The sequence below is a fragment of the Mesoplodon bidens genome (genome assembly GCF_964165515.1).
Source record: "Mesoplodon bidens genome assembly, chromosome: 14".
In the NCBI taxonomy this organism is placed as follows: domain Eukaryota; kingdom Metazoa; phylum Chordata; class Mammalia; order Artiodactyla; family Ziphiidae; genus Mesoplodon; species Mesoplodon bidens.
Genome location: NC_138170.1, coordinates 33,890,914 through 33,917,487, shown reverse-complemented (window position 1 = coordinate 33,917,487; position 26,574 = coordinate 33,890,914).

Here is a 26,574-nt window from a genome sequence, read left to right as displayed (position 1 = left end):
GCACGAACCCATGTCCCCTGCATCGGCAGGCGGACTCTCAACCACTGCGCCACCAGGGAAGCCCAACTGATAGGGTTTTGATATGAGTCTGCAAGCAATTGATTGATTATGGTCTCTGTGCAGTCAAACCTCTCTGCTAATGATAATCTGTATTTGCAGCCACTCCCCAGCGCTAGCATCACTGCCTCAGCTCCACCTCAGATCATCAGGCATTAGATTCTCCAAAGGAGCATAAAACCTAGATCCCTCACATGCACAGCACACAGTAGGGTTTGCTGCTGATTGGACAGGTGGTGGAGCTCAGGTGGTAATGCGAGCGATGGGGAGCAGCTGTAAATACAGATGAAGCTCTGCTTGCTTGCCAGTACTGGTCCATGGCCGGGAGTTGGGGACCCCTGTCTTATAGTTCTATAGGTCAGAGGTCTTCCATATGGTTCCCAGGGTTAAAATCAAGGGGTCAGCAGGATTCCTTTCCTTTTTGGATGCTCTAGGGGAGAATTCACTCTTTTACCTTTTTCGGCTTCTAGATGTTGTCTGCATCTCTTGGCTTGTGGCCCCTTCCTCTGTAATCAAAGCCAACAATGGCAGGTCAAGTCCCTTTCAAGTTTCAAATCTCTCCTGCCTCTTCCATCATCACATCTCTCTGGACCAAGTTTTGCCTCCCTCTTTAACTTTTAAGGGGCTCCCGTGATTACACTGGACCCACACAGATAATCTAAGGTAATATCCTCATTTTAAGGTCCATTGATTAGCAAATGTAATTTTATCTGTAAACCTTAATTTCCTTTTGCCATGTAATGTAACAATTCACAGGTTCCAGGGATTAGGACGTGAACATCTTTAAAAGACCATTATTCTGCTTACCACAGCTCCTAGAACAAAAAATTATCTGATCCCAGACATCAGTAGTGCTGAGGTTGAGAAAGTCTATCCTAGAGAAAGCTTCCGAGTGCTGGAAGATGGTGCTTCATTAAGTGTGGGTAAAGAAAAAGATAAGCTACTTTTAAACCGACTCACCCGAAGTGTTAACATCACAGTACATTTAACAGTTTGCACAATTTGCATTAAAAGGCACTGCTGGGTAAGATTGCTCATCCAGTGCTGGCCAAAATAAGATGATAACGTGGTCCACCCGGTGAGGAAGTGAAAATCTTCCTATTAAATAAGTGAAGCGGCAGCTTCTGGTAACCAACATATGAAACAGAATATTCATCTTTTCTTCAATGGGAATAACACATGACAAAAGTGAGGCTTTCTTCATACTGTTTGTTTATAGAAAATTCATCTCCGCCGAGGCCTTATGTTAAATTTGCTCTCTGATGTTAGCATTTCCAGGATGCACAGGGCCACTGGAGTATGTTCTTATGATCTTACCATTTATTTACCTTGATACAAAACTCCAATTACTGTCAGAGATGCTTCTTGTTAAATATGGTAAGATCTCCAGCTTCTGAGAGTGTGAATATGTATTTGGTTCTCTGGGGCCAGGCTCAGATGCAAGTTATGGAATCAGAGTTCTGGGGACCTGGGTGCAAATTAATTAAATATCTAAAGATAACAGTGGGGGAAATTTGGGCTTCAGAGAAAAGGCTGGAATTTAGGGAGAGAGGATTATATGTCAAGAGATTGTGAGGCTGGTTTTTCTCACACTGAAGCTTTCTCTCCTGGCCTTGCATGGTGTGTGTGTGTGTGTGCGCGTGCGCGCGCGTGTGTGTGTACGTACACACACTCATGCAAACATATGCTTGCTCCTTCACTGTGAGCATTACTGTGCTTTTGTGTTGCTTTCTAGTAGCTTTCAACACCTATAGCAACTCTTGGATTATCTGAAATCAGAAATCTGAATCTAACACATAGCTTCCAATGGCATTGCGGGAGACAACTCTCCATATAAAATGTTAGAATTCTCCTGATTATTCAGACTGTCATATTTAGTTACCAACTTTTCTGGGGGTAATCCAACTCTGTTTTATTCATGGGCTATTCTAAAAATACAATCAAAGGACACCTACTGGCTGCAAGCGACTTTGCTCATGTCTAATAGGGCTGCAAAGAATGGTTTGAATTAGTGCAGATGGGGGAAAATATATGCTGTCATCAAGAACCTATCGCACTTTTAACTTACAAAATATCTTGACTGGAGTCTGGCCTGAGTGAGTATGAGGTGGGCGCTTTAGTAAGGATGAATGTATTGGGTCAGATAAAATAAGGACCAAAGCAGACCTTAACTAGACTGTAAATTGAACAGAATGGGATACTATTATTTTTGGCTTGGTGAATAGAAAAATGGTACTCTGCTCATCTCTTCTTCCATTTTTTGAGTTGCAATAAGGCTCCACTTTAGGGTTCTGTATATATATATTTTATTTCTGGGGCCCACAGAGGCCTACTTTGGGGAAGCACTGAAGTTCTATGGTTCTGAATGTGGAAAATAAATGATTGCATCATTGTTGTTGCTGGGATGGGGAATTTTCCAGGGAAACATTTCCATTCCTTCTCTGAAATCTGCTCTGTGCTTAGGCCTAGGAGAATGATCATTTCCGAGGTATAAAGCACATGCCTGCAGCAGCTCAGTTGTACTTTATAACCCCAGAGCATATCAACAATTTGATTTAGAAAGCCAGCTTAGTTCCTCCTTTGCCTTCCATCTTATTGGTTGCATAAATTGTTTTGCCATTTTTCTCTGGTATGGAGAAGACGAAAGCAATGCAGTTTTAGTCATGAGAGGTAACACATTTTTCAGGCTTCTCTGAAGAAATTACTTTTTGTATGATAGTAATTAACACAGAGGGATTGTTGTGATATGTCAAAACCCTAAAGACATTCCAAGACTCAAATGAAAATTGGCAGGAAAGACTTCCCAAAAAGGAGGAAGCAAGGTGTGGCATTGTGTGGTGGCTTCGGCTGTGAGTGCCATTAGAGACTCCTGGAGGACTTGCTAAAACACAGATCACTGGACCCCACTCCCAGAGTTTCTGATCTAGTCTTTCTGGGGCAAAGCCCTAGAATTTGCATTTCTAACGCATTTCCAGGGGCTACTGCTGCTGGTGGTCCGAGGTCACACTTTGAGAACCAGTGCCTGGGAGTAGGAGTGGACCTAATCACTTTGAACCTGGTGTCCACTATTCCCAAGTCCTGGGTCTTGGTCCTAGGACCTCCTGAATCAGAATTTGCATTTTAACAAGATCCTCGGGTCATTTGTTTGCACATTAAATTCGAGAAGCACTGATTTAATCTTACTGCTCCTCATTTTCCTCATCTGTAAAATGGAAATAATACTTATTTCCCAGGCTGTTGTGAAGTGCAGTGTGTATCATGGGCTTAGCGGTAGTGCCTGGTACAAAGTATGCCCTCAGCAAATGTTACCAGTTATAAGTATTAAGCCAATTTGGAATAAAAAAGCAAGTAATTTCTTTCCTTACAGCACCTTGGTTTTTAAAGGTCAAAACTGTATGTTTCTACTTAAGAGTTTTTGATTCTGTGTGTTTCTCCTTTCCTTGGAAATACAAACATTAAGTGACAATAGTAGGTTTGAGGACAAATGGATTTACTATTTTAACTCATTCCCATCATATATGCCTTGACTAAAGTATCTTCAGTTAGCTTAAAGGGGGTGTGGGGGAAGTTCTGAAAGCAAAGTCAGTATTAAATGAAAATATATGTATATCTAACACTTTGTAAAGGGCTGTGGAAGAAGCACTTAAAGCCAGCCATACTTCAGTAGGGTGTGGACACTGAAAAAAGTTGGAAATTGGCCTTAGACTTTTCCCTCTTCTTTCTCCTACCTTTCTTTATTCAGTCCTTTCCAATTCAATTCTGTAATTATTTTCAGAATTGTGTGAAATTATTTTGCCCCAGTATGACTCAGAAAAGGTTGGTGTGCCTTAAAAAGTCTTCTTTGCAATGAAGCGTTTCAGTGTTTCCTGACTCTTGAGGACCTATTCCTCAGGGTGGACCTCTGAATCCCACTTCCCCCCACCCCTTTTGCTCCTAGGATCTGGCTATAAATAGCAGAAGCCCTAGGCAGTTTGGAGTTGTGAGTGTCACCCCTGGATTTGTAATTTGTGGGCCTGGTGTCTGGCCTGGGACCAGCATTATGTACCTTGGACAGATCTATACTGTATCCCCGTTTCCTCATCTTTAAATGGAAATCCTTATATTTTTCCTGCCGTATCTCCATGTTGTAGTGAGGAGCAAATTAAGATGCCTCAAATATCAACAACATTGTTTTTATCATTGTTACTGGGGCAGATCCCTGAAATGCAAGGGCAGAGCTGGCCTTAAGAGAACATCAGGGTGCCCTGGCGTCCGAAGTCTGCTCCCCAGACTCAGATTGGTGAGGTTTTATTAAAAGTGGTCATAAAGACATTGGCCCATAAAGGCTAAGCATATACACTCATGAGGAAGCTCTGGGCTCTGTTTCTAATTTATTCATTTTAGGGGCTGGCAACCTCCTTTGAACGTCCTGCAGGTGAAACACTGCTGGGAGAAGCCCGAGGCAATGACAGCTGTCGTCAGCCTTGTAGTGAGCGGAAGCTGATTGCTTCACTGGCTGAACAAGTGACTTTGTCCTCATCTCCCCTGTGGTGGAACTTCTGCTACATGCTAAGCCCTGGCTGCATGCTGAGCGCCCTAGAGGTTTTCCCAGAGGGAGGGGAGATTGTGAAGGGCTAAGGAAGATAACATGACTTGCATTTAGCAAGTCTATGGCCTGGGTCTCAGGGAAGACCATCCCTTTCTGTCCAGTCTCTCTTACAGCCTTGGCTCCTTAAAGGATTTTACCAGGAAGCTCTTAGATGCCTGTTTAGATAGATAGGTAAACTAACAAACAGAAAACATTTGATTGCCAATCCCGCTAGTAAGTTTTTCCTCTTAGGGAGAAATTCAGGCTGTTGACTGTAAAGAATGTGGTCCTAGGCTTGACTCCTGGTAAATTCCCATCTTTGAACTTTCTCCCCTTGGCCTAGTCTACCTTTTTGGATAGGAAGCCAGATTTTCTTCTTCCTTGCATCCTGTTAAGTCCTTGAGGCTCCCTTGCTCCATCGCTGATTTAATGTCTCAGTGTAAACTTCAACTTTACCATCTGTGACTTTAACATCTGTTCCAACCCCCTGTGCTGCAGATGCTGGAAAACAAAAAAACTGATTGAGAAAACTTCCCCGGAGCTCGGTTTCTGGGTACTATATTGGTTCTGCCCATGTGCAAGGCTAGCTTTCAGAGCTGAGTGGACTGGAGTGAGAGGCAGGGCATGAGGCATCCACTTTGCTGCTGCACATAGGCTGGAGGCTGCCGTGTTCCACGCTCACCAGCTTGCCGTGATGGCCCTCTCCACTGTGGCAGGCCCTTGGAACTTATTCCTGCAAGCCCTCCATAGGTCTTTTAAACCCCCTAATGCCTGGCAATAAATCACTCTATGCTGAAACCAGCTAGAGTGGTTTCTGTTGGCTGCAACTGAACCCTAACTGATATAGTGACTGGGCATCTGCCATTCTCCCTGATATGACTCCCCAGCTTTCACATGTTGTTCTTGGCCAGCCTGACTGTCTGGCCACCAGAGTGGCTGCACCCGTTATCCCAGTCCAACAGGGGTCTTTTCCTCCCCTCACTCCCAGGCACGTTCTTTGGTGTGAACTCTGCTTCAGCCACAGCCAGTCAAGGTCTGTTCTGTGGCTTGAGCAATCAAAAAATGCTGCTCAGTTGAAATTGCTTAAACATTGTATGTAGAAGGATGAGTTACATATGAGTTTACATAGCTTCGTGGCCTATTCTTATTCTGATGTTTCAAATGCGTTGGCTTGCTGGAAGCTGATCAGAAATTCTTCACACCTTCTGTCCTATTGCGTATCCCAACCTTTCCAGACATCTGGAATTTTTCACTCATTCATTTGCCATATTTAAGAGACTTATGTTTTTAAAATGAGTGAGAAGGGCACTTTTCTTTTCAAAAATTTCTCTATGCAGTTTTCTAGGTGTTATCAAATAGTATCTTCAGGGAATCCTTTAAGAAGAATTGGACATATGTGCTGAACATAAGAAACCTTTGTGAAGAAAATGCAGACATTTTAGGAGTCAGGAATATCAAGGGACATCCAGAGTCACACTGAAGTCCCTGCCTTGAACTTGGGAGTTGTGGATTCTTCATATGGGTTCTGTGCCATGGTACCATTGGTCTTCCCTAAGTGCATCTCGAAGCAGCTGAACTTATTCTTCACTCACTGACGTGGTCAGAAGCCAGGAAGTGCTTGAAACTACTGAGACTTCCTGCTACCTGCAATAGGGAAATGGCATGAGAGGCCAAATGGCTTCTATCTTTGAGGTGAGATGGACGTGTGGATAATCACATATAGTCTTTCCCTCTCCATCACTAAACCTGTATGCATAATAGAAAATAGCTCAAAAGGATTCGTGTGCCTTTCCAAGCCTGAGTGGTGGAAGAGAGTGCCTAGTGATGTGTCTTGGGTAGAGAAGGTGTTTTATATGTGAGCAGCACACACACACTCACCACTCACTCACTCTTAAGAACTGTTCCTTTCAAAGCACAATTGGTCTCTGCCTTTGAGCACAGTCCACTCCTGGAAACTCTACCATGAAGCAGTCATATTTTCCCATAAGAACGATGTCATAATTGGGCATTGCATTCCTGACCAAGGACTTGCCATTAAATAAACCATAGATGTGACAAAAATATGTCCTGAAAGCAAAGATACGACAGCTGTAAACCTCCGTAATAATTTGAAGAATAAACTTTTGCTCTGTCCTATCAATGGGCTCAACTATACTGTACACATTGATTATATGAGACATCTCAATGAGCTATAAAGTCCGTATAATAACATGAAAAGTACACATCTAGTGCTTCATAAAGTTGGCCTAAAACGAATATTTTAGCTATAGTAAACATTAAACATTTAATTAAGAATCATTTTTCCTGCCTTTTGGAAGTTAGGACATTTTAGTATACGATTTGAATGGCTCAGTTTTCTCAAAAAGAGGTAACTGTATGCCTTCTATTATTTCCTTGAAACTTCCCAGTAATAAGTAGAGGCCTTTCAGAAAGCATCCCAGTGACTTTGACACAATAGCCCACAGGAACACTATTGCCACTAGACAGAATGTTTCAAACCGCTAAATGGGGAATGGATATTATAAAGCAGTGCTCCCCAGCCTTTTTGGCATCAGGGTCTGGTTTCGTGGAAGACAATTTTTCCACGCAGGGAGCCTTGTGGGGCTTGGTTCAGGTGGTAATGCCAGCGATGGGGAGCAGCAGATGAAGCTTCACTGGCTTGCCTGCCGTTCACCTCCTGCTGTGCGGCCCGGTTCCTGACAGGCTGCCGACTGCTACTGGTCTGCGGCCCAGGGGTTGGGGACCCCTGTTATAAAGAATGATGTAGGTTTGTTCTGTGGAATGCTGAATGGGTGAATGGTGTGTTGCAGAGGTGAGGGCTGAGAGCTGTGTCCATATCCATAGTTCTGAGCCTTGAGCTTGCTGTGAACTCTACTGTCTCCACTTAATAACATATTCCATGTTTATCCAATGCTCTAGGGCTTAGTGACTTAGAAAGAATACCTGTACCTTCAGTAACTGTATGGCACTCTTTTGCTTCCCTTTAGAATATCAAGTTCAAGAGACTTCAAAGCTCTGCCACTATTTTCTCTTTTTTCTTAACAAAGCAAAATTTTAAAAATTAGTAAAAATAACTCTTTAGCTCATTTCTCTTAAATATAGCCTTTGAGTATACACTATAGGAATACTGTGCTTTTTAGTTCATTGCTTCTAGTGCCTGGCACATGATTGGTGCTCAATAAATATTTGTACAAAAGAAAGAAAGCAAGAGGAAGAAAGAAAGAATAACGAGAATAACGAATTGCTCACGTAAGAGGTTTAGCTACCTCAGGGCTCCTAGGACCAGTTGTTTACAGAGGAGATGCCTTGAGGTGTTCAGGAAAATTGGGCTCCCAGGAATGGTTCAAAATAGTCCATCCAGCAAAAGAATAACTGGCCAATTCCAATTCAGGAAGATGAAGACACAGGAAATCAGATCAGTGGAATCTAAAGCAGGGCACTTTAAGAATCAATATGAGTCAGGGGATCAGGCAAGGTACTGATCTGCCTCTTTGCTTACATATTCTCTCCAGGTCATCTCCTCCGCTCCACTTCACCTCATCCATTTCAACTTCTACCTGTAATCCAATGGCTCCTAAACCTGTCTTTGCAGCTCAGTCTCAGCCCCAGGTACTTATATCTGGATATCTACTGGACTCATCTATTTGTCCTAAAGACACCTCAAATTTACCTTATTTAAAACTAAGTGAATTATCCTTTCTCACCCCAAACTTTAGTATCTTTATTTTTACTTTCTTGGTGAGAGACTAAAACCTTCTTCATTCATTGGGCTTTCTTAAGCAAAAGTGAGGGAAGAGTATGTTTGAACAAATTTGAATTCTTTTCATTGCTACCATCCTGTCTTAGTTTTTAGGTGAAAAGAATTCCTCACCCAGAGTCTTGGCGAGCAGGTCCCATTGTCTTGGTCTGTGTGCTGGAAACAATTTCCTAAGAGCTATGCTTACTGAAAATCATACACTTTTGGAAAAAGCCATTTACAGTATGTATCCGTGATGCTTTCAACACATTTTGAGAGTAGACTTTATGGTGTCAGAATGGATTAGCTCTAAGGAGGGTGGCTGCAGGAAGGTTTAGGAAGAGCCTGGAACTGTGGAGTTTCCCAGGATACAGAACCTTCAGTGCTAAAACCAGGACAGTTGCAGGTAAACTGGGACAGTTGGCTACCTCGTAAAGGGATGTTTTCAATGTGTAATAACAGGAAGCAAGTCAGTGACAGTTATGAGTAGAAAATCTGTGGTTGGCATCAAATCTTTTTGGCCAGATCAACACATAAGAGTGACAATACTGTCTTTCCATTAACTTGTTTAGACTGTGAGGATCAGTGGATTTGTAGGGCAGTGGTTTTCATTGATACAGATTTGTGGAAGTATTTACTATTGAATCCATGAGCTGCTTGCTACTATTCAGACATTTAATACAGACAAGTATTATAAATCTATGAACAATTGTTTGTATTTAAATAATGATCCATAAAAACCTGTTATAGAGGGAGTAGCATATATTCAGCTAATGAGTAAGCATTGGTTTGACCAAGTGTGAGAATGCAAAGGGATGTTTGAAATATTAATATTCCAAAGACATATTGAAGCAAATATTCCGTTTACTACAATGGGCATGTTTAATTACTGAAGAATAGTTGGCTTTTATCGTCAGTTGGCTTATAGCTATGTTACTGGTAACAAGTCATAAATTTTAATGTATCACCTTTCAAGACTCTGAGGGACAATACTTTAAGGTAAAGAGAATAGGTAAGAATTTATACAGCATGGCAGTTTTGTTGTAATTGTTATTAATAAATTAGCAAGAAAGGGGTAGCAAAAGGATGAATTGCTGGAATTCATTAAATTGAGGGTAACTCTCTTTGTGCGTGAGCCAGTTATTTCTAAGGGCGCTCAGAGGAGGCAGTACCATCCAAAGCGAAGATATCATAAAAATGGGGGAAAAAATCACTAGTGGGACATCATAGCAGTGGGCGTTGTCTGGGTATTTTAATCCTAGTTAAAGAGGAAATGAAAATGAACTTGAGCAATTTCAGAAAGCTTACTTTGTATCTTAGTGGGTAAGTGTGGAGACGGATTGCCTGGGTTTCATCCCTTATGGGGCCTTGTGCAAGTTAGCTACCCCCTTCAAGCCTTGATTTTTTTCCATCTGTAAAACTAGAATGAAGGAGTTACCTCTTGAGCTTGATAAGTTGAGACAGTGAACATAAAACTGTTAACAGACTGCCTGAGTGTTAGTTGATATTATTTCATGCACGATATATTATTATATATTAATCTTAATATAATGTGTAATATAACAATTATTACATAATATATTTATATCTTGTCTTAGCTTAGCCACCCCACTTTGAGTGGCTTTATAGGCTGAGAAGTCCAAGGTCAAGGTGTCCTAGATGGCCACTCCCGTTGTGGAGCACAGGCTCCAGACGCGCAGGCTCAGCGGCCATGGCTCACGGGCCCAGCCGCTCCGCGGCATGTGGGACCTTCCCAGACCAGGGCATGAACCCGTGTCCCCTGCGTCGGCAGGTGGACTCTCAACCACTGCGCCACCAGGGAAGCCCCCTAGATTCAATTCTTGATGAAGGCTCTCTTGGCTTGCAGACAGCCACTATTTTGCTGCTTCTTTATGTGGTAGAAAGAGAAGGCTCTGGTGTGTCTTCCTCTTATAAGGACAATAATTCCATCATGGCTGCTCTACCCTCATGACCTCCTCTAAACCTCCCAAAGGTCCCACTTCCAAATATCATCACACTGGGGGTTAGGGCTCCAACATTTTCGAGGGGCTATAAACATTCAGTCCATAACATATATAATATATTAAATAGTAAAAACAAAACAACTAATATTTGTTAGTATTATTAAATAAATTTTGGGATTATCAGTGTTGAGATCTGCAATTGAATGAAATGCCATCTGATGTTACATTAGAATAATTGGTGATTTTTTGGTCATTATTTTGCCCTTACTGTGAGCATGCCTTGAATATGATGATTTGAAGGATCACACATTACCAAAAATGGGTTAAATGTATATGTGATGATTAAAAAGACAAACTGTGCAAACATCATCAGTTGGGAAAAAAATTTTGCAGTAAATGCATTCATTGAGTTCCAGATACAAGCCTCATCGTGAAGGATTACTGTTCATTAACTTAGAAGATTCTGTCTTTCTGAGAGCTATCAGATGGAAAACTCTGGGTTGGCTTTGCACTGTTTGAAAATGCAAGATCTTTGCAATTCTCATACTCTTGGTGAAATGTAAACAGTTCTTCAAAGGGTTTAATGACAGGGATAAATTAAAGACAATTTCAAATCAACAACTGATAATCATTAACATTGGAGGCCTAAACATGACCTGGGGTCACTAATTTACTAATAATCTCTTTATAGGCACATATAAGCATTAGTAGGAGATAAAGAATGGGTTGAAATAAGTGATAAGTTAGATGAATTTCCAATAAATACAGGAAATTCTGATGCTGGAAGACCTCAGGTATGTGTCCTACCATAGGGATGAAGAAAAAACAGATTTGATAAATTAGGCTGATTCAAGCAAGTGGGATTATCTGTTTCAAGAACTGGAGAAAGGAAGGGGACATGTAGATGTTTGTTGAATGAATGAATGACGGTGAAGGGATGCCTACCGGGATTAGTTCAGGGGGACACCTAGATTTATGCTGATGCTGTTTCTTATCAGCCGCTTTTGGATGAGGAAAGGAACCTGAGTTGGGAGAGATCCCAAATCCTGAAAGGAGAGATGGGACCAAGTGGGGCAGATGGAACACATGGATCTCTCTACAGGGTCTTCACAATCATTGGTAATTACAAGTTCCATTTCCTGATTGGTGGTTCCTGGAGGAGGGGGCATTATTCCCTGCTGATAAAGTTTAATGTCAAGTGTAGACTGATTTGCTTTACCTCCAGGCCCTTTTTTTCTCAATTTAGAGATGGTGGCTGTTTTTCTGTCAGATACAAGCTTCACTTAATGACTGTGTAGTTTATTACCCAGTAGGTCATATCCTGTATATTTTAAGAACAAACACCTCAGAGACTGTGACTTGGTGGAAGGAGATGACATGTGTCACTGCTGTTATTTTCACTACAGCTTGGTGGAAAAACTAATTACCTTTTCATCTGGGCAAATTCAGAGGTCAGTTTACCACTAGTATATCACTACATGACAGGGAACATGGGTAATTAGGTGGGATGTGTAACCTGGATATTCCGTGGATCTCATTACATCTTATTTAGAAAGGCTATAATTTGATTGGTGGAAAATTAAGGCATCTTCTCATGGGTCATTTTATCTTTCTGCAATAATAATTCTTGGCTTGGGGCTTCCCTGGTGGCGCAGTGGTTGAGAGTCCGCCTGCCGATGCAGGGGATACGGGTTCGTGCCCCGGTCTGGGAGGATCCCACATGCCGCGGAGCGGCTGGGCCCGTGAGCCATGGCCGCTGGGCCTGCGCGTCCGGAGCCTGTGCTCCGCAACGGGAGAGGCCACAGCAGTGAGAGGCCCGCATACCGCAAAAAAAAAAAAAAAAAAAAAAAAAAAAAAAAAAAAAAAATAATTCTTGGCTTGATTAAAAATTGATCCGGTGTCTTCAAGTGAATTTATTATTGCTGCAATCTATCACCCCCAGACAGATAATCTGGTTCCCATCTTTATCTGATTTGAAAAATCTGTCACTTATTATGTGTTGTTTTTTTTCAATCATTTAAATTGATAGCATTCTAGGAAGGTATCTGCAACCCCAGGTTTCTCAGAGAAAAGCTTGCAGAAAGTGTGGGTTCATCCTTTTATGGTAAAGGATTGGATAATCTGTCAATTTTAATAAATTGATTTTGAATTGGTCTATGGCAACATTTTCTCTATTAAAAATAATCAACCCCCATTTTGAGGACTGAGAACAATTGAAGGATAGTATGAGGGCGGACTGTTTTTCCTCTTTTTCTCTCTCTCTCTCCCTCCCTTCCTCCAGCTGCTTTTGTTGAACCAGAGGACTTTAGTTCCTTTAAAGATTCCCTAGACTGCAAAGTGTAACCCCAAATCCTTGAGAGTCAAACAAATATGTTTAATGACCCTCACAAAGTTACAGAACATCAGTCCATATGCAGGGAAAACATTTTGAGTTAATTTAGGCATTCAAGGAAACATATTAAATTTAATTATTCACATTTTATAGGTTCTCTCAGCTCACAGTAAGAGTCCAATAGAAGATATAAAACTTACAATCATCAAATGTATTTTTGACCTCTACTTTAATAATAGTTATCTTTCTATTATTTTTTAGTATATGTGCTGCCACAGTGAGTGCTAGTTATCTTTTATTAAGTGCTTACTACATGTAGGTAAGAACTTAAGAGGTTTATGTGGGTTTATTTAGGCATCCTGTCAGTGTAGCTGCCCCCATTTTTGAAAGTTTGCTTTACACCACTTTGCATTTATAAAAGACCTACATTAGTACTACAATAGGACTTCTTTTTGTTTTTAACATCTTTATTGGAGTATAATTGCTTTACAGTGATGTGTTAGTTTCTGCTTTATAACAAAGTAAACCACTATATGTATACATGTATCCCTGTATCTCCTCCCTCTTGCTTCTCCCTCCCACCCTCCCTAGCCCACCCCTCTAGGTGGACACAAAGCACCAAGCTGATCTCCCTGTGCTATGCGGCTGCTTCCATTAGCTATCTATTTTACATTTGGTAGTGTATATAAGTCCATGCCACTCTCTCACTTCGTCCCAGCTTCCCCTTCCCCCTCCGGGTGTCCTCAAGTCCATTTTCTAGTAGGTCTGCGTCTTTATTCCCATCCTGCCCCTAAGTTCTTCAGAACCATTTTTTATTTCTTATTTTAGATTCCATATATATGTGTTAGCATATGGTATTTGTTTTTCTCTTTCTGATTTACTTAGCTCTGTATAACAGTCTCTAGGTCCATCCAGCTCACTATAAATAACTCAATTTTGTTTCTTTTTATGGCTGAGTAATATTCCATTGTTTATATGTGCCACATCTTCTTTATCCATTCATCTGTTAACGGACACTTAGGTTGCTTCCATGTCCTGGCTACTGTAAATAGAGCCGCAGTGAACATTGTGGTACATGACTCTTTTTGAATTATGGCTTTCTCAGGGTATATGCCCAGTAGTGGGATTACTGGGTCGTATGGTAGTTCTATTTTTAGATTTTTGAGGAACCTCCGTACTGTTCTCCATAGTGGCTGTATCAATTTACATTCCCACAAACAGTGCAAGAGGGTTCCTTTTTCTCCACACCCTCTCCAGCATTTATTGTTTGTAGATTTTTTGATGATGGCCATTCGACCAGTGTGAGATGATACCTCATTGTAGTTTTGATTTGCATTTTTCAAATGATTAGTGATGTTGAGCATTCTTTTTTTTTTTTTTTTTTTTTTTTTTTTTGCGGTATGTGGGCCTCTCACTGTTGTGGCCTCTCCCATTGTGGAGTACAGGCTCCAGACGCGCAGGCTCAGCGGCCATGGCTCACGGGTCCAGCCGCTCCGCGACATGTGGGATCCTCCCGGACCGGGGCACGAACCCGTGTCCCCTGCATCAGCAGGCGGACTCTCAAACACTGTGGCACCAGGGAAGCCCTGAGCATTCTTTCATGTGTTTGTTGGCAATCTGTATATCTTCTTTGGAGAAATGTCTATTTAGGTCTTCTGTCCATTTTTGGATTGGGTTGTTTGTTTTTTTGATATTGAGCTGCATGAGCTGCTTGTAGATTTTGGAGATAAATCTGTTGTCAGTTGCTTTGTTTGCAAATATTTTCTCCCATTCTGAGGGTTGTCTTTTCGTCTCGTTTATGGTTTCCTTTGCTGTGCAAAAGCTTTTAAGTTGCATTAGGTCCCATTTGTTTATTTTTGTTTTAATATCAATTTCTCTAGGACGTGGGTCAAAAAGGAGTTTGCTGTGATTTCTGTCATAGAGTGTTCTGCCTATGTTTTCCTCTAAGAGTTTTATAGAGTCTGGGCTTACATTTAGGTCTTTAATCCATTTTGAGCTTATTTTTGTGTATGGTGTTAGGGAATGATCTCATCTCATACTTTTACATGTCCCTGTCCAGTTTTCCCAGCACCACTTATTGAACAGGCTGTCTTTTCTCCACTCTATATTCTTGCCTCCTTTATCAAAGATAAGGTGACCATATGTGCGTGGGTTTATCTCTGGGCTTTGTATCCTGTTCCATTGATCTATATTTCTGTTTTTGTGCCAGTACCATACTGTCTTGATTACTGTAGCTTTGTAGTATAGTCTGAAGTCAGGGAGCCTGATTCCTCCAGCCCCATTTTTCGTTCTCAAGATTGCTTGGCTATTCGGGGTCTTTTGTGTTTCCATACAAATTGTGAAATTTCTTGTTCTACTTCTGTAAAAAATGCCAGTGGTAGTTAAATAGAGATTACATTGAATCTGTAGATTGCTTTGGGTAGTATAGTCATTTTCACAATGTTGATTCTTCCAATCCAAGAACATAGTATATCTCTCCATCTATTTGTATCATCTTTAATTTCTTTCATCAGTGTCTAATAATTTTCTGCATACAGGTCTTTTTTCTCCTTAGGTAAGTTTGTTCCTAGATATTTTATTCTTTTTGTTGCTATGGTAAATGGGAGTGTTTTCTTAATTTCACTTTCAGATTTTCCATCATTAGTGTATAAGAAAGCTAGAGATTTCTGTGCATTAATTTTGTATCCTGCTCCTTTACCAAATTCATTGATTAGCTCTAGTAGTTTTCTGGTAACATCTTTAGGATTCTCTGTGTATAGTATCATGTCATCTGCAAACAGTGACAGCTTTACTTCTTCTTTTCCGACTTGGATTCCTTTTATTTCTTTTCCTTCTCTGATTGCTGTGGCTAAAACTTCCAAAACTATGTTGAGTAAGAGTGGTGAGAATGGGCAACCTTGTCTTGTTCCTGATCTTAGAGAAAATGGTTTCAGTTTTTCACCATTGAAGGCGACGTTGGCTGTGGGTTTGTCATATATGGCCTTTATTATGTTGAGGTAAGTTCCCTCTATGCCTACTTTCTGGAGGGTTTTTATCATAAATCGGTGTTGAATTTTGTCAGAAGCTTTTTCTGCATGTGTTGAGATGATCATATGTTATTTCTCCTTCAGTTTGTTACTATGGTGTATCACATTGATTGATTTGCATATATTGAAGAATCGTTTCATTCCTGAGATAAACCCCACTTGATCATGGTGTATGATCCTTTTAATGTACTTTTGGATTCTGTTTGCTAGTATTTTGTTGAGGATTTTTGCATCTATGTTTATCAGTGGTATTGGCCTGTAGTTTTCTTTCTTTGTGACATCCTTGTCTGGTTTTGGTATCAGGGTGATGGTGGCCTCATAGAATGAGTTTGGGAGTGTTTCTCCCTCTGCTATATTTTGGAAGAGTTTGAGAAGGATAGGTATTAGCTCTTATCTAAATGTTTGATAGAAATCGCCTGTGAAGCCATCTGGTCCTGGACTTTTGTTTGTTGGACGATTTTTGATAACAGTCTCAATTTCAGTGCTTGTGTTTGGTCTGTTTATATTTTCTATTCCGGCTTCAGTCTCAGAAGGTTGTGCTTTCCTAAGAATTTGTCCATTTCTTCCAGGCTGTCCATTTTATTGGCATACAGTTGCTTGTAGTAATCTCTCATGATCCTTTGTATTTCTGCAGTGTCAGTTGCTACTTCTCCTTTTTCACTTCTAATTCTATTGATTTGAGTCTTCTCCCTTTTTTTCTTCATGAGTCTGGTTAATGGTTTATTAATTTTGTTTATCTTCTCAAGGATCCAGATTTTACTTTTATTGATCTTTGCTATCATTTACTTCATTTCTTTTTCATTTATTTCTGATACGATCCTTATGATTTCTTTCCTTCTGCTAACTTTGGGTTTTTTTTTGTTGTTGTTCTTCTTTCTCTAATTGCTTTAGGTATAAGGTTAGGTTGTTTGTTTGAGATGTTTCTTGTTTCTTGAGGTAGGATTGTGTTGCTATGAACTTCCCTCTTAGAACTGCTTTTGCTGCATCCCGTAGGCTTTGGGTCATCGTATTTTCATTGTCATTTGTTTCTAGGTATTTTTTAATTTCCTCTTTGATTTCTTCAATGATCCCTTGGTTATTTAGTAGTGTATTGTTTAGCCTCCATGCGTTTGTATTTTTTGCAGATTTTTTCCTGTAATTGATATTTAGTCTCATAGTGTTGTGGTAGGAAAAGATAGTTAATATGATTTCAATTTTCTTAAATTTACGAAGGCTTGATTTGTGACCCAAGATATGATCTATCCTGGAGAATGTTGCATGAGCACTTGAGAAGAAAGTGTATTCTGTTGTTTTTGGTTGGAATGTCCTATAAATATCAATTAAGTCCATCTTGTTTAATGTATCATTTAAAGCTTATGTTTCCTTATTTATTTTCATTTTGGATGACCTGTCCATTGGTGATAGTGGGGTGTTAAGGACCCCTACTATGATTGCGTTCCTGTCGATTTCCCCTTTTATGGCTGTTAGCAGTTGCTCTATATATTGAGGTGCTCCTATGTTTGGGGCATAAATATTTACATTTGTTATGTCTTTCTCTTGAATTGATTCCTTGAACATTATGTAGTGTCCTTCTTTGTCTCTTGTAATAGTCTTTATTTTAAAGTCTATTTTTTTCTGATAGGAGAACTGCTACTCCAGCTTTCTTTTGATTTCCATTTACATGGAATATCTTTTTCCATCCCCTCACTTTCAGTCTGTATGTGTCCCTAGGTCTGAATTGGGTCTCTTGTAGATAGCATATATACGGGTCTTGTTTTTGTATCCATTCAGCCAATTGTCTTTTGGTTGGAACATTTAATCGATTTACATTTAAGGAACTTATCGATATGTATGTTCCTATTACCATTTTCTTAATTGTTTCAGGTTGTTATTGTAGGTGTTTTCCTTCTCTTGTGTTTCCTGCGTAGAGAAGTTCCTTTAGCATTTGTTGTAAAGCTGGTTTGGTGGTGCTGAATTCTCTTAGCTTTTCCTTGTCTGTAAAGGTTTTAATTTCTCCATCGAATCTGAATGAGATCCTTTCTGGGTAGAGTAATCTTGGTTGTAGGTTTTTCCCTTTCATCACTTTAAGTATGTCCTGCCAGTCCCTTCTGGCTTGCAAAGTTTCTGCTGAAAGATGAGCTGTTAACCTTATGGGGATTCCCTTATATGTTATTTGTTGCTTTTTCCTTGCTGCTTTTAATATTTTTTCTTTGTATTTAGTTTTTGATGGTTTGATTAATATGTGTCTTGTCATGTTTCTCCTTGGATTTATCCTGTATGGGACTCTCTGTGCTTCTTGGACTTGATTGATTATTTCCTTTCCCATATTAGGGAAGTTTTCAACTATAATCTCTTCAAATATTTTCTCAGTCCCTTTGTTTTTCTCTTCTTCTTCTGGGACCCCTATAATTTAAATGTTGGTATGTTTAATGTTGTCCCAGAGGTCTCTGAGACTGTCCTCAATTCTTTTCATTGTTTTATCTTTATTCTGCTCTGCAGTGGTTATTTCCACTATTTTATCTTCCAGATTACTTATCCACTTTTCTGCCTCAGTTATTCTGCTATTGATTCCTTCTAGAGAATTTTTAATTTCATTTATTGTGTTGTTCATCATTGTTTGTTTGCTCTTTAGCTCTTCTAGGTCCTTGTTAAATGTTTCTTGTATTTTCTCCATTCTATTTCCAAGATTTTGTATTATCTTTACTGTCACTACTCTGAATTCTTTTTCAGGTGGACTGCCTATTTCTTCTTCATTTGTTAGGTCTGGTGGGTTTTTACCTTGCTCCTTCATCTGCTGTGTGTTTCTCTGTCTTCTCATTTTGCTTAACTTTACTGTGTTTGGAGTCTCCTTTTTGCAGGTTGGAGGTTCGTAGTTCTCGTTGGTTTTGGTGTCTGCCCCCAGTGGCTAAAGTTGGTTCAGTGGGTTGTGTAGGTTTCCTGGTGGAGGGGACTAGTGCCTGTGTTTTGGTGGTTGAGGCTGGATCCTGTCTTTCTGGTGGTCAGGATCGTGTCTGGTGGTGTGTTTTCGTGTGTCTGTAACATTATTATGATTTTAGGCAGCTTCTCTGCTAATGAGTGGGGTTGCGTTCCTGTTTTGCTAGTTGTTTGGCCTAGGGTGTCCAGCACTGTAGCTTGCTCGTCATTGAGTGGAGCTGGGTCTTAGCGTTGAGATAGAGATCTCTGGGAGAGCTTTTGCCATTTGATAGTACATGGAGCCAGGAGGTGTCGGGTGGACCAGTGTCCTGAACTTGGCTCTCCTCCCTCAGAGGCACAGGCCTGCATCCAGCTGGAGCACCAAGACCCTGTCAGCCACATGGGTGTGAAGCAAAGGGAGAAAGAAGAAAGAAAGAAAGGAAAAATAAAATAAAATAAAATAGTTATCAAAAAAGAAAATAATTATTTAAAATAAAAAAATTAAAAAGTAATAAAAATAGAAAAAAGAAAGAAGGAAGGAAAAGAGCCACCAAACCAAGAAACAAATCCACCAATGATAACAAGTGCTAAAAACTATCCAAAAGAAAAGCAAAAACATAACAACAACAACAAAAATGGGCAGACAGAATTCTAGGACAAATTGTAAAAGCAAAGTTATACAGACAATATCACCCAAAGAAGCATACACATACACACTCACAAAAAGAGAAAAAGGAAAGAAATATTTATTTTTATATTAAAAAAAAAGGCAGAAGAGCAACCAAATCAATAAACAAATCTACCAATGATAATAAACTCTAAATACTAAACTAAGATAAACATAAAACCAGAAACAAATTAGATGCAGAAAGCAAACCCCATGTCTACAGTTGCTCTGAAAAATCCACCACCTCAATTTGGGGATGATTTGTTGTCTATTCATGTATTCCACAGATGCAGGGTACATCAAGTTGATTGTGGAGATTTAATCTGCTGCTTCTGAGGCTGCTGGGAGAAATTTCCCTTTCTCTTGTTTGTTCTCACAGCTCCTGGGGTTCAGCTTTGGATTTGGCCTGGCCTCTGAGGTCGCCCTCTGGCGTCTGTTCTTCGCTCAGACAGGACGGGGTTAAAGGAGCAGCTGATTCGGGGGCTCTGGCTCACTCAGGCCGGGGGGAGGGAGGGGTACGGAGTGCGGGGTGAGCCTGCGGCGGCAGAGGCCGGCGTGACGTTGCACCAGCCTGAGGCGCTCTGTGTATTCTCCTGGGGAAGTTGGCCCTGGATCACAGGACCCTGGCAGTGGCGGGCTGCACAGGCTCCCGGGTGGGGGGGAGGTGTGGATAGTGACCTGTGCTTGCACACAGGCTTCTTGGTGGCGGCAGCAGCAGCCTTAGCGTCTCATGCCCATTTCTGGTGTTTGCGCTGATAGCTGCGGCTTGCGCCTGTCTCTGGAGCTCACTTAGGCAGTGCCCTGAATCTCCTCTCCTCGCACACCCCAAAACAATGGTCTCTTGCCTCTCTGGCAGGTCCACACTTTTTGCCAGACTTCCTCCCAGCTAGCTGTGGTGCACTAGCCCCCTTCAGGCTGTGTTCACGCAGCCAACCCCAGTCCTCTCCCTGGGATCTGACCTCCAAAGCCCGAGCCTCAGCTCCCAGCCCCCACCTGTCCTGGCGGGTGAGCAGACAAGCCTCTCGGACTGGTGAGTGCTGGTTGGCACTGATCCTCTGTGCGGGAATCTCTCCGCTTTGCCCTCCGCACCCCTGTGCCTGCGCTCTCCTCCTTGGCTCTGAAGCTCCCCCCTCCGCCACCCACATTCTCCACCTGCAAAGGGGCTTCCTAGTGTGTGGAAGCCTTTCCTCCTTCACAGCTCCCTCCCAGAGGTGCAGGTCCTGTCCCTATTCTTTTGTCTCTGTGTTTTCTTTTTTCTTTTGCCCTACCCAGGTACATGGGGAGTTTCTTGCCTCTTGGGAAGTCTGAAGTCTTCTGCCAGCATTCAGTAGGTGTTCTGTAGGAGTTGTTCCACATGTAGATGTATTTCTGATGTATTTGTGGGGAGGAAGGTGATCTCCACATCTTACTCCTCCACCATCTGGAAGGTGTCCCCTACAATGAGACTTCTTGCCTTAGAATTAGCTTTCTGAGGACACAGAAGGAAGCCTTTAGAGTAAGCATAAAGCCAACAGTTTTAATAGAGCAATTAATGCATATTTATTAAGGGCTTCCTATAATTGAAGCATCATTCCTAGGCACTTAGGAATACAAAAAAATAATGACAAGATTTCCATTAATAACCTGTAAACAGGAAAATTATTAATAGTAATGATAAAAGATAACAGTGCAACAGTCATCATACGGGAGAATTTTATCCCGAAGTGCTAACAGGGCTGGGGCTATAGGAATTCAGAGGAGAGCTAACAACTGTAGGTGCAACAATCCTGGAATACGTCATGGGGAAGGAGGGTTTTGCATTGGGTCTTGAAGAACGATCTAGAATCTGGAGAGGTAGAGAGAAGGGAAATGGTTTTCTTGATGCGAGGAATGATGTGAGAAAACCATGTAAATGGGAAGGAATCGGATGACTTCGGGAACAAATGCCTGAAAAAGAAGATACGAGATTGTGGGAGGATGGAGAAAAGGACGGTAGGTCATTTGGGGCCTGATGTGGAAACCTCGAGCGCTAGGGCAGGAGAGTGGAATTTGTCTAAGGGGCCAGAGTAAGACACTGGAAGCTTTGGTGCCAAAGCGGGTTGTGAGCAAAGCAGACCTTGAGTGGGTAAGGTGAACACAGGACAGCTGTAGATGAGAGAACGGGTGATGTCAGAGGGCTGCTTGCTGACCCACTGCAAGAGGCAGACAGTTTTCCCTGGGGAAAGGTGGTGTGAAGGCCTTCAAAAGCATCTAACTGAGGCTGCTGTGACATGGTCTCAGGACTAGGGGTTGTGAAATTGGTACTCCATGTTTGCCTCAGCCACCCACGTCTGCTCAGTCCCATGTTTTGTGTGTTGAACCAGTGCAGCCCAACTTCCTGTCCTGCTCTGATTGCTCCCTCAGCTCTGATGTTCCTGGTTTTCCCCTCCCCCAGCCTGATGTTAGCCTCATGATTGGCATTCCTCTTCCGGCCACTTCTTTGGCTGGCTCCAACCTATCTGTTACTCTGGTTTATTGCAACTTATGACTCACCACAACCCTGGCAGCCTCCCCTGCCTGTGGGCCTCACCAGCCCAACCACAGCCAGGGAGACCAGTTAGGAGGTAATTGCCATAAAAGTAGATCACAGAGTGACAGTGGCCGACAATAGGTGTTGACAATTGGGCTTTAGAGGAAGAGATAGTTACCATTGTATGTAAGAAGGTTTTTCTTAAAAAAAATTTAAGTCACTTTTAGGGTCTTAGTTCTCTAGAGATCTCTTTTAAGATTGATTGTATATTTTAACCCAGTTTATAGTTTTTATATAAAAAATGTGAAATATAGGTTTTATTCATTCAAAATCATTTGACGAATCTTTTATTGAGAGCCTCGATTCCAATAATGTAATTTCTACCTCTTTTACTTCTGGACAGCTGAAAAAAACAACCCTTAATTTTTAAAGCATCTTACAGTTTACATAGTGTTTTCACTCAACCTGAGGATAACTCTGTTGAAAAGTCCTGTTAATCTACTTTTTCAAGGGAAGATAATGAAATTTGGAGAGGCATTCACCCAACATTCCACCAGTTTGTAAATGGTAGGGTCTGAGAATTAAACCCAGGCTTTCTGACTCTAAGATCAGGGTTTTTCCACACTAATACAGTTGCTTACAAAATTGCCGTTGTCCGAGAAGAGTGGCTGTGGGCTCTTCCAAGCATAGACCATGCTGGTGGTGGGCCAAGGTCACATAATTGGTGAGTTGAGGAGGACAGGCGCAGTGCGCCTGGAAAAGGTGGGCTCTGCCACGGGCCCAAACAAGCTCCAGGCTGGCCTTAATAGGATTGTCCAAAGAATGTAGCAAACTTGGCCTTGGTTGGGTTAGGCCCATGGTGTGGCTTCAATAACAAACACACAGAAGACAACTGTGTTAAGATTTGGGGAGGGCCACTGTTGGGTGAGTCTGTGGTTGTGTGGGACTCCAGGGCAGCAAGGCTAGCTCCAGCCTCACTGTCTAGTCAGGCAGGGCTCCCAGATTGCTGTCAGGCATGGGGACACTGGCTCAGGCGCAGGGCAGAGCTGAGAGGGTGATTGAAGGGCTTCAGTGCTGGCCAGTGGGCAAGGCCAGGGAAGGCCAGTTGCCGGGCTGAACGTCCTTATTTTCGTACTGCAGTGTTCATCAGTCAGGGTCCCTGCATTTACCATGGTTGGGTTTTGAGGTTATTCCCTCTCATAAACTGCAGTTATAGTTTTTGTTTCCATGACCATCCTGGCATGTGGCTTAGCTGATGACCTGATATTTTTACTAGGCTCTGAGCTCTGCAGAGGGCATTGATTGTTATTGGCTGTGATGTTCAAAATTGGGTTCTGGAGCCTCCAAGAGTCCCAGCAAGCGCTTTGCTACTGGCTTTCTTCCCTTCCTGTTCTTTTTTTAATCTGATTCCCGAGACAGCCCCAAGTCACATAGAAGATGCTGTTTGCTTAATTGTGTGAGAGTCTATTAATATGCCAATAAATAATACCTTCCACATGTTGGCTGCTTTATACTTTTCAAAGCACTTCCACACCAATTATTATTTGGAATCGTTGTAGAATCCCTGTTAGGTAGATTGGAGAGTATTTTTATTTTCATTTCATATATGGGGAAATTGAGGCTCAAAGACCATAAAACAGTCAAGATCTTCTGACTTGTGGGCACGTGTCCTGCCTAACATATGTGCTGTTTTTGAATTCTCATTTGGGTGAGCTGAGGTAGTGAGGGAGGCTACTCATGTCCTTTTACCTTAGTTTTTCAATAGTGCTGACCATGAGGAGGATGATGACAAATCACCTGTAAGATGTGCCCATTCAGAAGTCTCTCATGTAATTCTTGGAATTTCAACAGAATTCATTAAAAACCAACCTGAACCCCAGGTGACCTAAGGTTTTCTAATATGCCAATCATTCATCTAAGGAAACAGAACTAAGTTACTTGTACCTGAAAGAAAGTCTTTTGCAAAACAAAGAGCGTACACATACTCTTACCTGAACCCAGCAGTTACACTCAACAGTGGCAGTTATTATAAATGGCTATATTCCTTTAGCAACCCTGGAGAAAGAATGAAAGAAAATTGTGCAACCAATTTAATGAGGTGTGTGTATAAGAGGGATGGTTAGCAATTTGTCTTTAACAATCTTGTTATACGGCAAGAGGCTTTGAGGGGAAAGAGAGAGACCGGGAGTCAATGCTATATTTTCTAACAATCCTCAAGAGAAAGGAGATAAAGACCAAGAGAATTCACTAAGCAAATGTTTTCTGTCTTTCAACAAATGCAGGCTCCATGCTTGCAGACTCACCAGGCAATATGAACTGAAAAGGGTTATAAATCTGGATTTAACAAAGGTTTCACCTCAGTGGTAATAGAGTTAGAGGGTGAAAGGTTACATCTTGTTCAGCCTTCTCAGGAATCATTTTCTGTAATGCTGGAGAGTAATTTTGTGGCATTTCTGGAAGCTCAATTGAATGAAAAGAAATCTCATTTGGTACTTAAACCAGTGACCAAAGTAGGTACTTAGAAGGCTACCTATGTATCCAGGAAAGTTCAAATGAAATGGCAGAAAACCACTTTAATTGCATCATCTAGTGCCTCCAAACATGTGGGTACTCCTGCTCCCGGCAGTGTGACATAATATTGGGAGATGTTTCATGGGGCTTTGCTGAAGGGAGAGCCCCTTTTAGTGGGACCACGTCTCGAGCTGACGTTCACAACTCATTCGGCCCAAGAACTACCCTGGTGCAGTGTCCTCTGCCACTTCAGTTGCATTGAGGTTCACAACTTTAATCCGTCACTAATGTAGCGAATTCAGAAACTAAACAATTATTTGTTGAGCAACTACTATGTTCCTGGCCTTATTCTAGACTCAGTGAGGCTTAGGAAGATGTTTACAACATGGTCTCTATTAGTCCAGACTCTGGTTTCCAGTGAGAGAAAGACATCCAGTGGAAACATCTAGGAGGTAATTCAAGGGACTCTGTAATCACCATCGCTTTCCCAAGCCAAGTCTAATTTTAATAATAAAACCATAATTCACGAAAGTCAAGACACCATCTATTGTAAAGAGTACCATTATTTTATTTACGACTTGGCATAAAGAAAAAGTTTAATAGGAAGTTTAATAGGAGACCCCTACCTAAAGGCAGGATACCAAAGAGCTACTCACTCAGTGAAAGGATAAAGGAAAATTCTCTGGAAGGGCCAGCAAGGAAACCTGCGTGTCTCAGCTTTGGACATCTGCAGAGGGAATAAAACCCAAACCTCTCTGAGAATCTGAGCTACAAGTACTGGTGGTGTGGTCCAGATACTTAGAGAAATTAATTCCCAGTAGGCTCAGATAACTCTGATTGGCAGAAAGAAATGCCAGTCCTCTCTGGAAGAATTCAACTTCAATTCAGGCCCAGGGATTGTATGATCCCTTTGATTATATGACACATTGTGATTTCGGGAATGTTACAATCTAAGAATAATGTGAATCTAAGAATTGATGGAGAAAAGTCATAATGATTTTCATGACTAATATATTAACATACCTTTATATAATATTCTTTGCCTTTGCTGTGGACAGTGGAATGTTTCTCAATCTTCTGTAAAGTGTGACTAAAACGATCTTAAAAATCTTCCTATTTTTATTGAGCTGTAATAAACAAGATTGCTATGCATGCTCAGTTCCCAGAAAGTTCCACAGTCTCTTTCCTAATCAAATTGCCCTCCAAAGATTCTCCCATAAAGAAATGAGGGGACCCTAACTGAACCCAATTTCAACGGACTTAAAACAAAGGAAACACATAGTTTGTGTACCCCTAAAAGTCTAGGGGTAAGGTCTAGCTGGATCCAGTGACTCAAATGTTCTCATCAGGACCTGGAATTGCTCATCCCTTGGTTCTGTTTTTTCCATTCTGGATGCAGACTCAGGCTCCACATGGGGCTCCCAGCACCTCCAGCTTTATGTCATTTTCCCCGTTGGCAGTCTCAGCAGAAATCAAGCTTCTGCTTTCCACTACCATCAGAAGTCTCAGAATTGAGCCTTATAGGTTGGTTGGATCGTGTATCCATTCCTGGGGCAGGACAAAGGTTTTGGCCACTCCCAAGCCACAGGGTCTGAGAGTGGAGTGGGATGATTCTCAGCAATGCAATTACCAGGACAAGGGGGCTTGGGGACTAGTCAAGATAGAAGTAATCAGTTATGTCCTGGAAACAACAGCTGTCCACTCCATGAGCTCCTTTTGCTGGAGGAAGTGCAGTCTATTTGTGGGCATACCTACTATTATAGGTACGACAATTCAAGGTGTAAAGGAAAATTCAAGACAGCAAAGTGAGAGATATGACCAAATTACATGAGACAAGTGCCAGGAGAGGTACAAACTGTAAGAGTTTGAAGGAGGAAGAAGTGTCTGGATTAGAGTAACTGAGAATACTTCATAGAGGAATTTGGGAAGATGGGGAAAGAGGAAGAGGGAAGCAGATGGGAAAGAGCGAGAACCATGGCTTGGGGAGGAGTAAGCAAGGAGATGATGTTATCTTAATTCTGGAAATTGGTCGACTTTATGTGTGCCTCACATTCTATAGACTTCTCAGTTGGTGCTCAAAACCACTATTTTTATTCCTGGTCAGAGGGCATACTCTCTAATTAACCTGAGAACTTCCTCAGGATGGAGAAGACTACTGGGCTGAACCGATTCTTGCATCTAATTCAGATTGCATCAAACCAGCCATGTGTCTTGGTGAGGCATTCAACTTCTCTCAGCCTCTGCTGCTTCATCTGAACATGGCAATGATTTACCTGCCACATCTGTCTCACAGGATTGTGATGAGGATCCAGAGGAGTGTTTGTGAAGATGTCT